The 13,124-nt window shown below is 35.9% G+C and overlaps 1 pseudogene; it reads right to left on the bottom strand.

The window, feature by feature from the left end:
* Nucleotides 1-8,155: 8,155 nt before the first annotated feature.
* On the bottom strand, nucleotides 8,156-11,555 carry LOC143677830 (microcephalin pseudogene; annotated as a pseudogene).
* Between the last annotated feature and the right edge of the window lie 1,569 nt (nucleotides 11,556-13,124).

Genomic DNA, 13,124 nt, shown 5'->3' on the forward strand with positions numbered 1-13,124 from the left:
AGGAATGTCCCCTCTGCATTTCAAAACTTACCTGGTCCAGGGACCCATCTGGAGTTTGCAGGTTTCTGGAAAGTTACCCTAGTGCATGGAACCTTTGTAGAATCTTATATAATGCCCTAGTTATTCTTTAGGATTGGCAGAAATGGTTTTGTTTAGGGTTTGGTAAGTTATGATAGGTAGCGATGTCTAACTGAAGCTTGCATAAGAGTGACCTCCAGAATATTCTCTTGACTCTATTTTAACTCTCTCAGCCACTGATACCTTATTTATTGCACTCCTTTTTCTCCTTTTGGTCAGGATGCATTGTTGATCCCATGGTGCCAGGGCTAGGCTCATTTCTGGGAGTCATCTCCCATGTCACCAGGGAGAATTTCACCCCTGGATGTCATGTCCCATGTAGGGGAGAGGACAATGACTTCACTTGCAGAGTTGGGCTTAGGGAGTGAGAGGCCATGTTTAAGCAACAAAGGAGGTCTTCTGGAGATGACTAGTAGGCATTTCTATAGGTAGGCTAAGCTTGTCTGCTATGTAATAAGCTTCAGAAAAGGAAGTCTCAAGATCAAGGGCTTGGCCTATTGATTTGGGTGTCCCTAATGTTTGACACAGTATCAGGGGTTTCCCTGGTGGTAAGGTTTTTTTTTTTTTGGTAAGGTTTTTTTTTTTCCCAGCACGGGAAGGCTCCGGAAATCAAACTCGGGCCTCCGGCATGACAGGTGAGCACTCTGCCACTGAGCCATGGTTGCCTGCCCTCTGATGGTAAAGTTAAATAGTTGCTTATTTTTTCTCCCATCCCTCAAGGGATTTTGCCAACACCCTTTGATTATATGCTTAATATACTCTGGGATGTATTCAGGCATTGCATTATGTTGTACAAGATTAAAAGCTCTCATTTTTATTCTAGGTTCCCTGTGTTTGCATTATTTAAGCAATTTATCCAGACAGATTGAGTTAGGTTATATGTATAGAAAATTTAGGTTCTGAACAAAATAAACTTCTCTTCCTTTGGTCACAAATAGTGGGTGAAGTTCTAAAACACAATGTCTTCCTTACCCCTTTATTCTGAATTACGTTAATCCCGACCTGGTCAACTTCATTCTTATCTCTAAATACCAGGTTATAATATATAGAATAGCCTCTCCAAATCCAGAAATAACAATTACCACTCCAGACTAAATGCAATTGCTATACGAGTTTAGAATCTAGGCCCCAGTTTTCTTATAAGTATTTTCTAAATGAAATCGTGCAATATTTGCTCTTTTGTTTCTCACTTATTTTGCCTCACCAAATGTCCTACAGGTTCATTCACATCATTGCATGCCTCACAACTTCATTCCTTTTTGTAGCAGCACAATGTTTGATCATATGTATGTACCATTGTTCCTAGTCTAAATATATATTTTTAAATAGTTTTAATAATTAGGAAATGTACTTGTGAGTATATTACAGTAGGTCATAGGTGATTTTTTATATAACATTTCAAATGTACAAGTTCAAGATGTTTTACATTATATCTGTTATATCCATTAAAAGAGGGATTGTTTTAAAAATTATGTATTTAAATTGTATTTCTTCCTTAAATTTTGGTTGGTGAAATTAGCACTTTGCTGAACTGTGGAAAATTTCAAGATCATTCACATTCATGATAAATCAACTAACCTGGCAAGTCTATGCTTATTCAATAACCAGTTTAAGACAGTGAATCATAGGGAGTTAGCTACCATTGCTGGTCCTCTCTACAATAAAGAGAGATTAAAAAATGAAATCACAAAGAAGGCAGATTTATACAGAACTCTGAATGTGATGTGTACTGCCATATGCTTTGGTTTGCATCTTCTTTTTAAATTCAACATTAATTGCTATAAATTTCCTTATAAATACTAGTTTCACTGTATCTCATACATTTTGTTATGTTGTATTTTGGTTTTCATTCAATAAGTATTTTCTAATTTTCCTTTAGATTTCTTCTTTGACTCACTGGTTATTTAGGAATATTTTTAAATTTACACATAAATTTAAATTTACACAAAATCTAAATTTCCAAAATTCTTTCTGTTATTGATTTCTAATTCTATTATTTTTAGGTTGGAGAACAGTACTTTGTATGATTTCAATAGTTTTACATTTACTGAGGCTTGCTTTATATCCTACCTAAGGTCTCCTGGAAAATGTCCCACATGTGTTTGAGAGGAATGTGTATTCTGCTGTTGTTGTGTGTAGTGTACTATATACATCTGTTAAGTCTAGTTGGATTAGAATATTTTTAAAGCCTTTTATGTCCTTGTTAATCTTCCTTACTCTTCTACATATTGTTGAAAGTGAGGTATCAAACTACTTTTGAATTATATGTTCCTTTAGTTCCATCATTTTTATTTCATGTATTTTAAGGCTCTATTATTTGGCACATATATAGTTATATTTATGTCTCCCTAATGGATTGATGCTCTTATTGTTAGAAAATATCCTTCTTTGTTTCTAGTAACAAGTTTTCTCTTAAAAATCTATTTTGTGTGATATTAGTATAGCCACTCCAGCTCTCTTTTGCGTACTGCTTGGATGGTGTGTCTTTTTATATCTTTATACTTTCAACTTATTTGCATCTTTTTAAAAAAGTGCATCTCTCAACTTCCGGGTCAAGATGGCAGCTTAACAATGTGTGCATTTTAGTTCGTCCTCCAGAACAACTATTAAATAACCAGAAACAGTACAGAACAGCTCCCGGAGCCACGATAGTGACTGGACACACAGCGTACCCCAGTCTGGACCAGCTGGACCGGCTGTGAGCACCTCCCAGAACCATGAGTTCCCAAAGCTGCAGCGGCCAGTACCCCTCCCCCACAGGCCGCTTCCCAGAGGGGAAAGGAAAGGACTTTACCAGCAGCAGGGACTGGGCACAATCAAACGCCAATTGTGGAACTAATTAACAAATTCTGACTACTAAAAACAGGCCCCCAGCTTAGGTGAACCTGATCAAAGTGGAGGTAGCTCATTTTTTGCCCTGGTGCCAAGGGGGCAGGAGTGACAGAAAAAGGGGGGAAAGAAAAAGAAAGAAACAGAGGTTTTTGTGGCTGTGTATCTACAAAGGCTTGACTGCCTCTGGATACAGTGGCACCACTTTTCAGGCTGCAACTACCCCAGGCATAGGCAGAAGTGAGCTCTTTTGGGGGGCTTATCTGGAGCTTGTGCCTTCCCCAGGGGAGGGGTGAAGCCCCACCCAGGTGGAATCCCTCCATCAAGGAATTCAGACCCCAGGGCTTGGTAATTTGAAGCCATTAAAACCAGCCTACAACCTCTCCTCTGTCTCCACCACGCCCCCAGCAGGGAGAGTCTGCCAAAGTTAAAGGTACCACATCATCTTATGCTGGTGGGACCTGCAGTCAGACAAGCGTCACATACTGGGCAGGATAAGAAAAACAGAGTCCAGAGACTTCACAGGAAAGTCTTTCAAACTGCTGGGTCTCACCCTCAGGGAAAACTGATGCAGGTGACTCTTTCCTCCTGATGGGAGGCCAGTTTGGTCTGGGAAAATCTGGCTGGGGTCTATAATATCTAAGTAGATCCTCCTAAGTGTGTGTGTGTGGGGGGGGGGGGGGAGGAAGGCACCACACAAGCAGGGCAAGAAACAAGAAAACAAGAACTGAAAAATTCTCTGTTAAACAAAACTTAAGCTAAAGGTCCAGATAAAGCTGAACAGAATGTCAAAGAACAGATAGACAACAAATTCATCCAGCAAGAAAACCCTAGATAAAAGAAGTAAAAGCAATCTCCAGAATAAACTAATTAAGGTAATTAAATGCCTAGACACCAGCAAAAAATAACAAATCACACTAGGAAAATTGAAGATATGGCCCAGTCAAAGGAACAAACCAACAATTCAAATGAGATACAGGAGTTGAAATGATTAATTCAGAATATATGAACAGACATGGAAAACCTCATTGAAAACCAAATCAATGAACTGAGGGAGGATATAAAGAAGGCAAGGAAAGAACAAAGAAGAAACTGAAAATCTGAAAAAACAAATCACAGAACTTATGGGAATGAAAGACACAGTAGAAGAGATGAAAAAAACAATGGAAACCTACAGTGGTAGATTTCGAGAGACAGAACATAGGATTTCAAAACTGGAGGACAGAACGTCTGAAATCTGACAAGAAACAGAAACTATAGGGAAAAAATGGAAAAATATGAGCAGGGACTCAGGGAATTGAAAGACAATATGAAGTGCATGAATATACGTGTTGTGGGTGTCCCAGAAGGAGAAGAGAAGGGAAAAGGAGGAGAAAAACTAATGGAGGAAATTATCACTGAAAATTTCCCAATTTTAAGTCTTATGAAAGACTTAAAATTACAGATCCAAGAAGTGCAGCGTACCCCAAAGAGAATAGATCCAAATAGACATACTCCAAGACATTTAATAATCAGAATGTCAGAGGTCAAAGAGAAAGAGAAGATCTTGAAAGCAGAAAGAGAAAAGCAATCCATCACATACAAGGGAAGCCCAATAAGACTATGTGTAGATCTCTCAGCAGAAACCATGGAGGCAAGAAAACAGTGGGATAATATATTTAAATTATTAAAAGAGAAAAACTGCCAACCAAGAATTCTATATCCAGCAAAATTGTCCTTCAAAAATGAGGGAGAAATTAAAACATTTTCAGACAAAAAATCATTGAGAGAATTTGTGACCAAGAGACCAGCTCTGCAAGAAATACTAAAGGGAACACTAGAGACAGATATGAAGACAGAAGAGAGAGGTGTGGAGAAGAGTGTAGAAAGGAAGACTATGAGTAAAGATAAAAAGAAGAAAAATTAGATATGACATATAAAATCCAGAAGGCAAAATAGTAGAAGAAAGTACTACCATGCAGTAATAACACTGAATGTTAATGGATTAAACTCTCCAATCAAAAGACATAGTCTGGCAGAATGGATTAAAAAACAGGACCCATCTATATGCTGTCTCTACTCAAAGGACATGAGGCCAAGGACACAAATGGACATTTACACAACAATGTTTATAGTAGCATTATTAACGATTACCAAGAGATGGAAATAGCCAAAATGTCCATCAACAGACAGTTGGCTAAACAAACTGTGACATTTACATAAGGTAGAATATTATGCAGCTGTAAGACAGAATAAAGTTATGAAGCATGTAACAACATGAATGGACCTTAAGGACATTATGCTGAGTGTGATTAGCCAGAAACAAAAGGACAAATACTGTATGGTCTCACTGATATGAACTGACATTAGTGAATAAACTTGGAATATTTTGTTGGTAACAGAGACCATCAGGAGATAGAAATAGGGCAAGATAATGGGTAATTGGAACTGAAGGGATACAGATTGTGCAACAGGACTGAATATAAAAACTCGGAAATGGACAGCACAATTTTACCTAACTGTAATACAATTATGTTAAAACACTGAATGAAGCTGCATATGAGAATGATAGAGGGAGGAGGGCTGGGGCATAAATGAAACCACAAAGAAAGATAGACGATAAAGATTGAGATGGTGTAATCTAGGAATGCCTACAGTGTATAATGATAGTGACTAAATGTACAAATTTAAAAAGTGTTTTTGCATGAGGAAGAACAAAAGAATGTCATTACTGCAGGGTACTGAAAATAGATGGTAATTAATATTTTAAAATTTCAACTAATGTGTGAGACTAAAGCAAAAAATGTTTATTTGGTGCAAATCTATACTTTGACTGGTGCCTCTCCTAATATAACTTATGTAGATAGTTGATTGGACACCTTAAGTACATGGAACTTTGTATAGGACATGAGATTTTGTTGGTTTGTCCAGGTGATGCCCTGATGACTCCCAGAGTGATTTGATCAGTGAGTGGAAAAATATTTGCAAAGTCCCCTTCAGAGAATGGTGAGAATGGGGGAAAACTCAACTTCCCCAAGTTGAATTCTTGATATTCTCACAAGCAGTGTGGACAACCAAAGCTATAGGCTGAGCCCCCAGTCTTGGGGTTTGTTCATATGAAATTTAACCCCACAGGGGATAGGTCAAGCCTACTTAAAATTAAGCCTAAGAGTCACCCCCGAGAGAATCTCTTTTGTTGCTCAGATGTGGCCTCTCTCTCCAGCCAACACAGCAAGCAGACTCACCACCCTCCCCCTGTCTACGTGGGACATGACTACCAGGAGTGTGGATCTTCCTGGTAGCATGGGACAGAAATCCCAGAATGAGCTGAGATTCAAAATCAAGGGATTGAGAAAAACTCTAGAATGAGCTGAGACCCAGCATCAAGGGATTGAGGAAACCTTCTGGACCAAAAGGGGGAAGAGTGAAATGAGACAAAGTGTCAATGGCTGAGAGATTCCAAACAGAGTCGAGAGGTTATCCTGGAGGTTATTCTTATGCGTTAAGTAGATATCACCTTGTTATCCAAGATGTAATGGAGAGACTGGAGGGAACTGACTGAAAACGTAGAGCTGTGTTCCAGTAGCCATGTTTCTTGATGGTGATTGTATAATGATATAGCTTTCACAATGTGACTGAGTGATTGTGAAAACTCCTTTTATCTACCTTGTCGACAGATGAGAGGAACATATGGAATAAAAACAAATAATAAGGGGAACAAATGTTAAAATAGATTTAGTTTGAAATGCTAGTGATCAATGAAAGGGATCAGTAAGGGGTATGGCCTATAAAAAATTTTTTTTTCTGTTTGTTATATTTTTCTGTTGTCTTTTTATTTCTTTTTCTGAATTGATGCTAATGTTCTGGGAAATGATCATGATTAGGAATATGCAACTATGTGATGATATTGTGAATTGCTGAGTATATGTGTTGGGAATATTTGTTTCTTGTAATTTTTTTTAATTAATAAAATTTAAAAAAAGAAAAAAGAAATATTCTATGCATATAAAAGCAAAAAAAAAAAGTGCATCTCTTTTAGCAGTATATAGTTAGATAATATTTTTTTTATCCATTCTGCTAATCTCTGTCTCTTGATTGGAGTGTTAGTCCATTTATATTTAATGTGATTACTAATAAAATTGGATTTATTTCTGCCATTTTGCTATTTTTTTCATTGCCATATTTATCTTCTATATTCCTATATGACTGCTTCATAAAAATGAATTTTTATAGTATGCCATTTTAATTTCCTTTTTATTTTCCTGCTCTCTTTGCTGTTATTTTCTTTGTGGGTTTAAAGCTATTATGTACCCCAGAAAAGGCCATATATTTTTAATCCATTCCTGTAAGTCCAAACCTGTTGTAAGTGGGAACTTTGGTTAGTTTATTTCAATTGAGATGTGACCCACCCCATTTAATGCTTCTATTGGAATTCTTAATGAAAAGATAAAAGACAGAAAAGACCCAGAGAAGCTAAGAGATGAATTTAAGAGAAGCTCAAAGAGAAAATCCCCACAGAAGCTCAGAGAGGAAACCACTGGAACCAAAAGCTGAAAGCAATGAAACCCAGGAATGAAGGGCCAGTAAAAACCAGCCACATGCATTCCTGTGACAAAGGTGTCTTGGGTGCCAGTGACCTATTGTCAGACCCAAGGTTGGACATTTTCACAGCCTAAGAACTATAAATTTTAAGTTAACAAATCTGCATTGTAAATGCCAACCCATTTCTGGCATATTGCATTGCAGTACCTTTAGCAAAATGAAACATGGTTAACCTGGAGATTAAAAACATCTCAATTTATAAGAATATAGTTCAAATTAATCCCAACTTAACTTCAGTACTATACAGAAACTTTGCTCCAATGTATCTTCATTATCTCCCACTTCCTTTGTGCTATTATTGTAAGGCAAATTACATGTTTATGCATTATAAGCCTATAAACACAGCTTTATAATTATTGTTTTATGTGGTTGTTTTTTAAGTAATGTAAAAAAAAAGTGAAGAATCACAAACAAAAAATGCACTGACTGTCTTTTACATTTACTTGTATAGATTCTTTTTTAATCATTTCTTCATGTGGATTAGAGTTTATCTCCAGTATCTTTCCATTTTGGCCAGAAGGAAACCCTATATTATTCTTTGTAGGAAAGATCTGCTATTGACAGATTCTCTCAGTTGTTGGTTATCTAGGATTGTCTTAATATTCCCTTCATTTTTTTTTTTATTTTATTTTATTTTATTTTATTTTTTTATTTTCAACATAACATGTTTGGAGAGGTATAGTTTGATATACAGAGCAGCTTTTATTGCCAATTTCAGCATCTATGGAACATCCAAATCCAAGTGAAGGCTATTATGATTTTATTTATGGTAGAGTCTCAAATAGAGTTGGGATACCTGAGTTCCAGTTGAGCTTACTATGGACAATTAAAAACATCAGTGGGTTTAATTATATCACTATGAAACAAAGGGATTATATTAAGGCTAGACAATATCTAATATCTTTTACTGTCCTGAAATTCAACCTTTTGTTTTTGATCTTCAGAACGTTATGAAATAATAAGGCAGATGACTCTAGAAGGTATTATTTTACCAGGGCATATAAAGTGTTTATACCAGCATCTGATGGCACATATCATAGGATCAATAAAAATCTTAAAATCCCTAAGTCACAGTGAGTGATCCAGAACCTTCTTTTCCTGTTATAATTGATCCCAAGACCCTAAGGGGTTATGGACTTTGAGGATAAGTCCTAGAACAAATAATATTTCTGCTTCCAAGGAAGAGCACACCTTATGTTATGACATTGGAATTATACGGAGGACTGTACTGGTTGAAAATCAGTTTTTTCCCACTTAATTTGCATCTGCACGTCATTAAATATTTTTCAAAAGTTTACAAAATACACAAGATATAAACCAAAAGAACAGGATATGCTTATATATTAAAAACAATTCCATACTTCTACTTTTTATATTAATTTTAGCTGACATGATTTTTAAATAAATATACTGAAAATACATACCGAGCCTAATGGAACATAATATAGTTGCTTGTCAATTTTAATATGTTTGGAAACCTAAGCTATAAAGAATAGGTTAAAATATATAAATGTTATTTGTGAGATTTGGGGAAGTTTAAACTTGTCAAAAAGATATGCAATCTATTAGAGATTAGGTCAACTCCCATAACTTCTGTGTCTTGAAAGAGGTGGTTAAAACCACTGGAAAAGTAAGGACAGTAAAAATTCAACATGTCTTCAATTTTGATTACAAAAACCTATTTGTGCTTATAATCAGAAAGGGCACAATGTTCTTATTGCTGCTATTTTTGCTACAATTGCAAAGTTCATTACTGTATTCTTCATGACATAGTTCATTACTATGACTACAATTAAATTACAGATAAGAATAATTCTGATTTAAATGATATGATTAAAGTAAAATAAATAGAAGTTAAACAAGGACCATGACAATGAACTTAACTGAGCAAAATACATGTTAAGTGTGCTATATCTAGTTTCTTAAAAAATATTTGTAACGTATTTCCAAATTTATTTTTCGTACCTCCTCTTTTCTTTGTACACTCAATGGCTCATGTGACCTTAATTTTCTTTCTAAAGTAAACTATTTCACTGTTATAAATCGAGATTAAAAAAACAAAACAAAAGACCTCCATTACTTAATAGAGGCATACTTATGCCTCCTTATACCACCATCATGTTATAGTGAGAGACTAATGGAACAAGGAAAAGGCATTCGCTCTCCTCAATTATCCAGGCTAGGAGTTACTTATTCCAAATTTACCACTGGGCAATAATCAAGTACAAATTCTTAGAGAGAGAGAAATAATTTTAAATTACGAAAAAGTTGTGATATATTTAAAATATAGACATACTATTACATAGTCCAATAACAAGGCATTTGGAATAGATTCACATACTTTCACTACATCTTTTAGGTATGTTTTGCCTTTCTTCTGTGGGTTTTCCCTCATTATAATCTACAAAATTTAGCTTATTATCAGTTTGTATTCCATCTTCAGACGTGTTATCTTCTTTCTGCATGCTTTTAACTTCAATCAATTCTTTATTTTCTCGAGTGCTTCCTTTCAAAGGAGTTAGGGTACCATGATGTTCTTTCCCTAGGCATTCTTTCTGATGAACAAGTTCATCGACGATACAAGAAAAGTTATATCCACCTAGGTGGTATGTGTCTTTTCTTTTCTGAAAATTAGCTTGTCTACAATATACTGGAGTTTCTTCAGCTGCAGTTATTTCTGTAGATGTCATATAACTCAAAGTTGTATTTCCTTCATAATCTGTAGGTTTCTCAAGACTAGGACTAGTTTTTGCTGTAAAATCAGTAATGTTAGCTGATCTGCATTTTTTACCAATACTGGAAAAATCAGACATTTCTAATACACTTATTCTCTCACTCTTAGAAAGATTTCTTCTGTAATTGAACTGAACAGGGCTTGAGGATGACTGACATTCAGAAAGATTTCTTTCCTTAAGATTATCAGGTGAAAAATAATCATCATATGAGGACTCCCCACAATGAAGAGTCTCTGTAACAGGCTTGGTCATAAACTGTGGGCTGTTAGCCAACTTAAAAAGTTTCAATTTTGGCATGGTACACTTCATACCGTACTTTTTTTGGGGTAACTTTTCCTTTGAAGATGAATATAAACACTCCGACATTCTTTTTCTTTTTGCTGAGGAACTTTTTGGAATTGAATTTAGCAAAGAGTGGTCTTCTGTTGTAGATAAAGTAGAAGATGAACTATATTTCTCATCAAATATCTCCTTAGATGTCCCTTCAGACTGCTTTTGGTTAGGGATGACCACCACACTTATAGTATCTTTTTCCTCTGAAAGATTACTCATAGATTTCTGAGGAGTAGGCTCATTGAGGTAATTGCAAGCTCCTGATGAATGAATACTATTTATTTTCAATGAAGGTGAAGAAATACAAATATTGTTAATTTCTTTAATGAATCCTCCCAATTTCAATTCCTGATTTCTATATCCTGAGTTTGCACAAAGATCATCAAAAGATGAATGTAAAACACCCGCAAAGGATTCATCTGAACTACATGTGTCATGTGAAACATTCAAAGGTGCTTCATACAGAGAATCAGCTGGATTATCATGAACTTTCTCAATCATTTGAGAAGCTAGCATTGTTTTTTGCTTTTGTAGCTCTCTAGCCATTTTCTCAAATTTCTTTTGAAGTCTTTTACCATTTTCTGGTGTTTTGGGAATAAAATCTTTGGGCTGCATACACTTACGTTTTTTTTTAATTAGGTTGGTAATTGTTCATTCATATTAGCTGCAGGGAATAATGATTCATCGGCATGTACTCCAGCTGTCCTGCATTTTTCAACCCAGAGCACTGAAACAAGCTTTACCCCTTTCTTCTTCTGTGCTTTATCCCAAGTGCTCTGGTATCCATCTTTGAATACAACATGAGTTACTTGCTTGTTAAAAGTTTTTGAAACCTTTGCCCCCATATCTGTAAGTTGTTTTGTAAATGTCTTTGAATAATTTTCTGTTCCATTGGATGACCACACTTCAACATATGCTACTACATCTTTCAGGATGAAACTTTCTGGGGCCCCGGGGGCCGCCATAAGAGGACGTGGGCACAAGCCCACCCCACGGGGTAGGACCTCCCTTCATTTTTGACAGATACTTTTCCTAGATATAGAAGTATTGACTGATGATCTTTTTCATTTGTCAGTTTGAAAATACTAACCCACTACTTTTTGTACTCCATGGTTTATGATGGCAGATAAGCTATTAATCTTTTTGAGGATCTCTTGCATATGTTTAGTCACTTCTCTGTTACTGCATTCGCTATACATTATGATGTGTGTAGATTTCTATCTCTCCCAATTTCTGCTATCTGGAATTTGCTTTGTTTCTTGAATTTGATGAAAATTTTCATCAAATTTAGGAAGTTTAGGGCCATTATTTCCTCAAATGCTCTTTCTCTCCTCTTCTTTTTGAACTGTAATTAAGCACACATTGGTAGGTTCACTGGTGTCCCACAGTTCTTGGATGTGGAAAAAATTCCTTTTTATTTCTGTTTCTCATACTGGGTATTTTCAATTCAACTATCTTCAAGTTTGCTGATTCTTTTGTCAGCTCAGATTTGCTGTTGAATCCCGCTATTAAATTTTTCATTTCAGTTATACTTTTCAACACTAAAAATTCTATGTTTCTTTTTATAATTTCTAACTTTACTGACATTCTCTATTCGGTGAGACATAGTTCTCATACTTTTCATTAGTTCTTTATACATGATATTCTTGAATTCTTTGAACATATTTATAATACCTGATTTAAAGTTTTTGTTTATCAAGTCCAATGGCTGGGTTTCCTTAAGGATAGTTTCTATTAACTTCTTCTTTTCCTCTGTATGAGCCATGCATTTCTGTTTCTTTGCATGCCTAATGATTTTTTTTGTTGAAAATTGAACATGTCAAATAATATAAGGTGGCAGCTCTGAAAATCAGGTTTTCTCTCCTCCCCAAGGTTTGTTTGCTATTACTGCCATTAGACTATTCAGTAACCTTCCTAAAATAATTCCACAAAGTCTGCATTCTTTGTCATATGTAGCCACTGAAGTCTCTGGTTGGTTGGTTGTCAAGTTATGATTGGAGAGAGATTTCCTTCCAGGCCTTGAACCAATAAGTCTTTTCCCAGGGTTTTATGATATACCTTCCATGAAAGCTTATGACTGTGCCTTAGCCTTTACTTCCTGATTGTGTAGAGCCAGAAATGAAAGGTTAAGGCCTTTTTAGTTCTTTCCTGAGTATGTACACAACCCTGGTCTGTGCACCACCCTGTACATGTGTGTAGCCTTCTAGATTCTCTGGAAATATGCCAGAGCTTTTCAAAGCCCTCTATGGAAATCTCATCCTAGGTTTTCTTTTTAGGTTTTCTTTGGCCAGCTTTTTAATTCCCCAACTGTCATTGTTGCCTCAGGAAGCTGTGATGCTGGACAATTACTGATTGCTCAAATACCCTGAAGAAAGGACTTTTCTCATTGAGCAAGCTTTTAGTCAAGTCAAATAGGTACAAGTCCTATGAATGGTGATTTCTAGGGAAATTTCAAAGAGGTTAACTAATGACAAATATCTCTGTATGGGGCTTCTTGGGGGCCCCCAAGTCCATTCTGCCCATTCACTAATGGGTGTTGCCTGCTGGTTTTGAGAGTAGACTGTAAGG

This window comes from Tamandua tetradactyla, chromosome 3 (genome assembly GCF_023851605.1).
Source record: "Tamandua tetradactyla isolate mTamTet1 chromosome 3, mTamTet1.pri, whole genome shotgun sequence".
NCBI classification, from domain to species: Eukaryota; Metazoa; Chordata; class Mammalia; order Pilosa; family Myrmecophagidae; genus Tamandua; species Tamandua tetradactyla.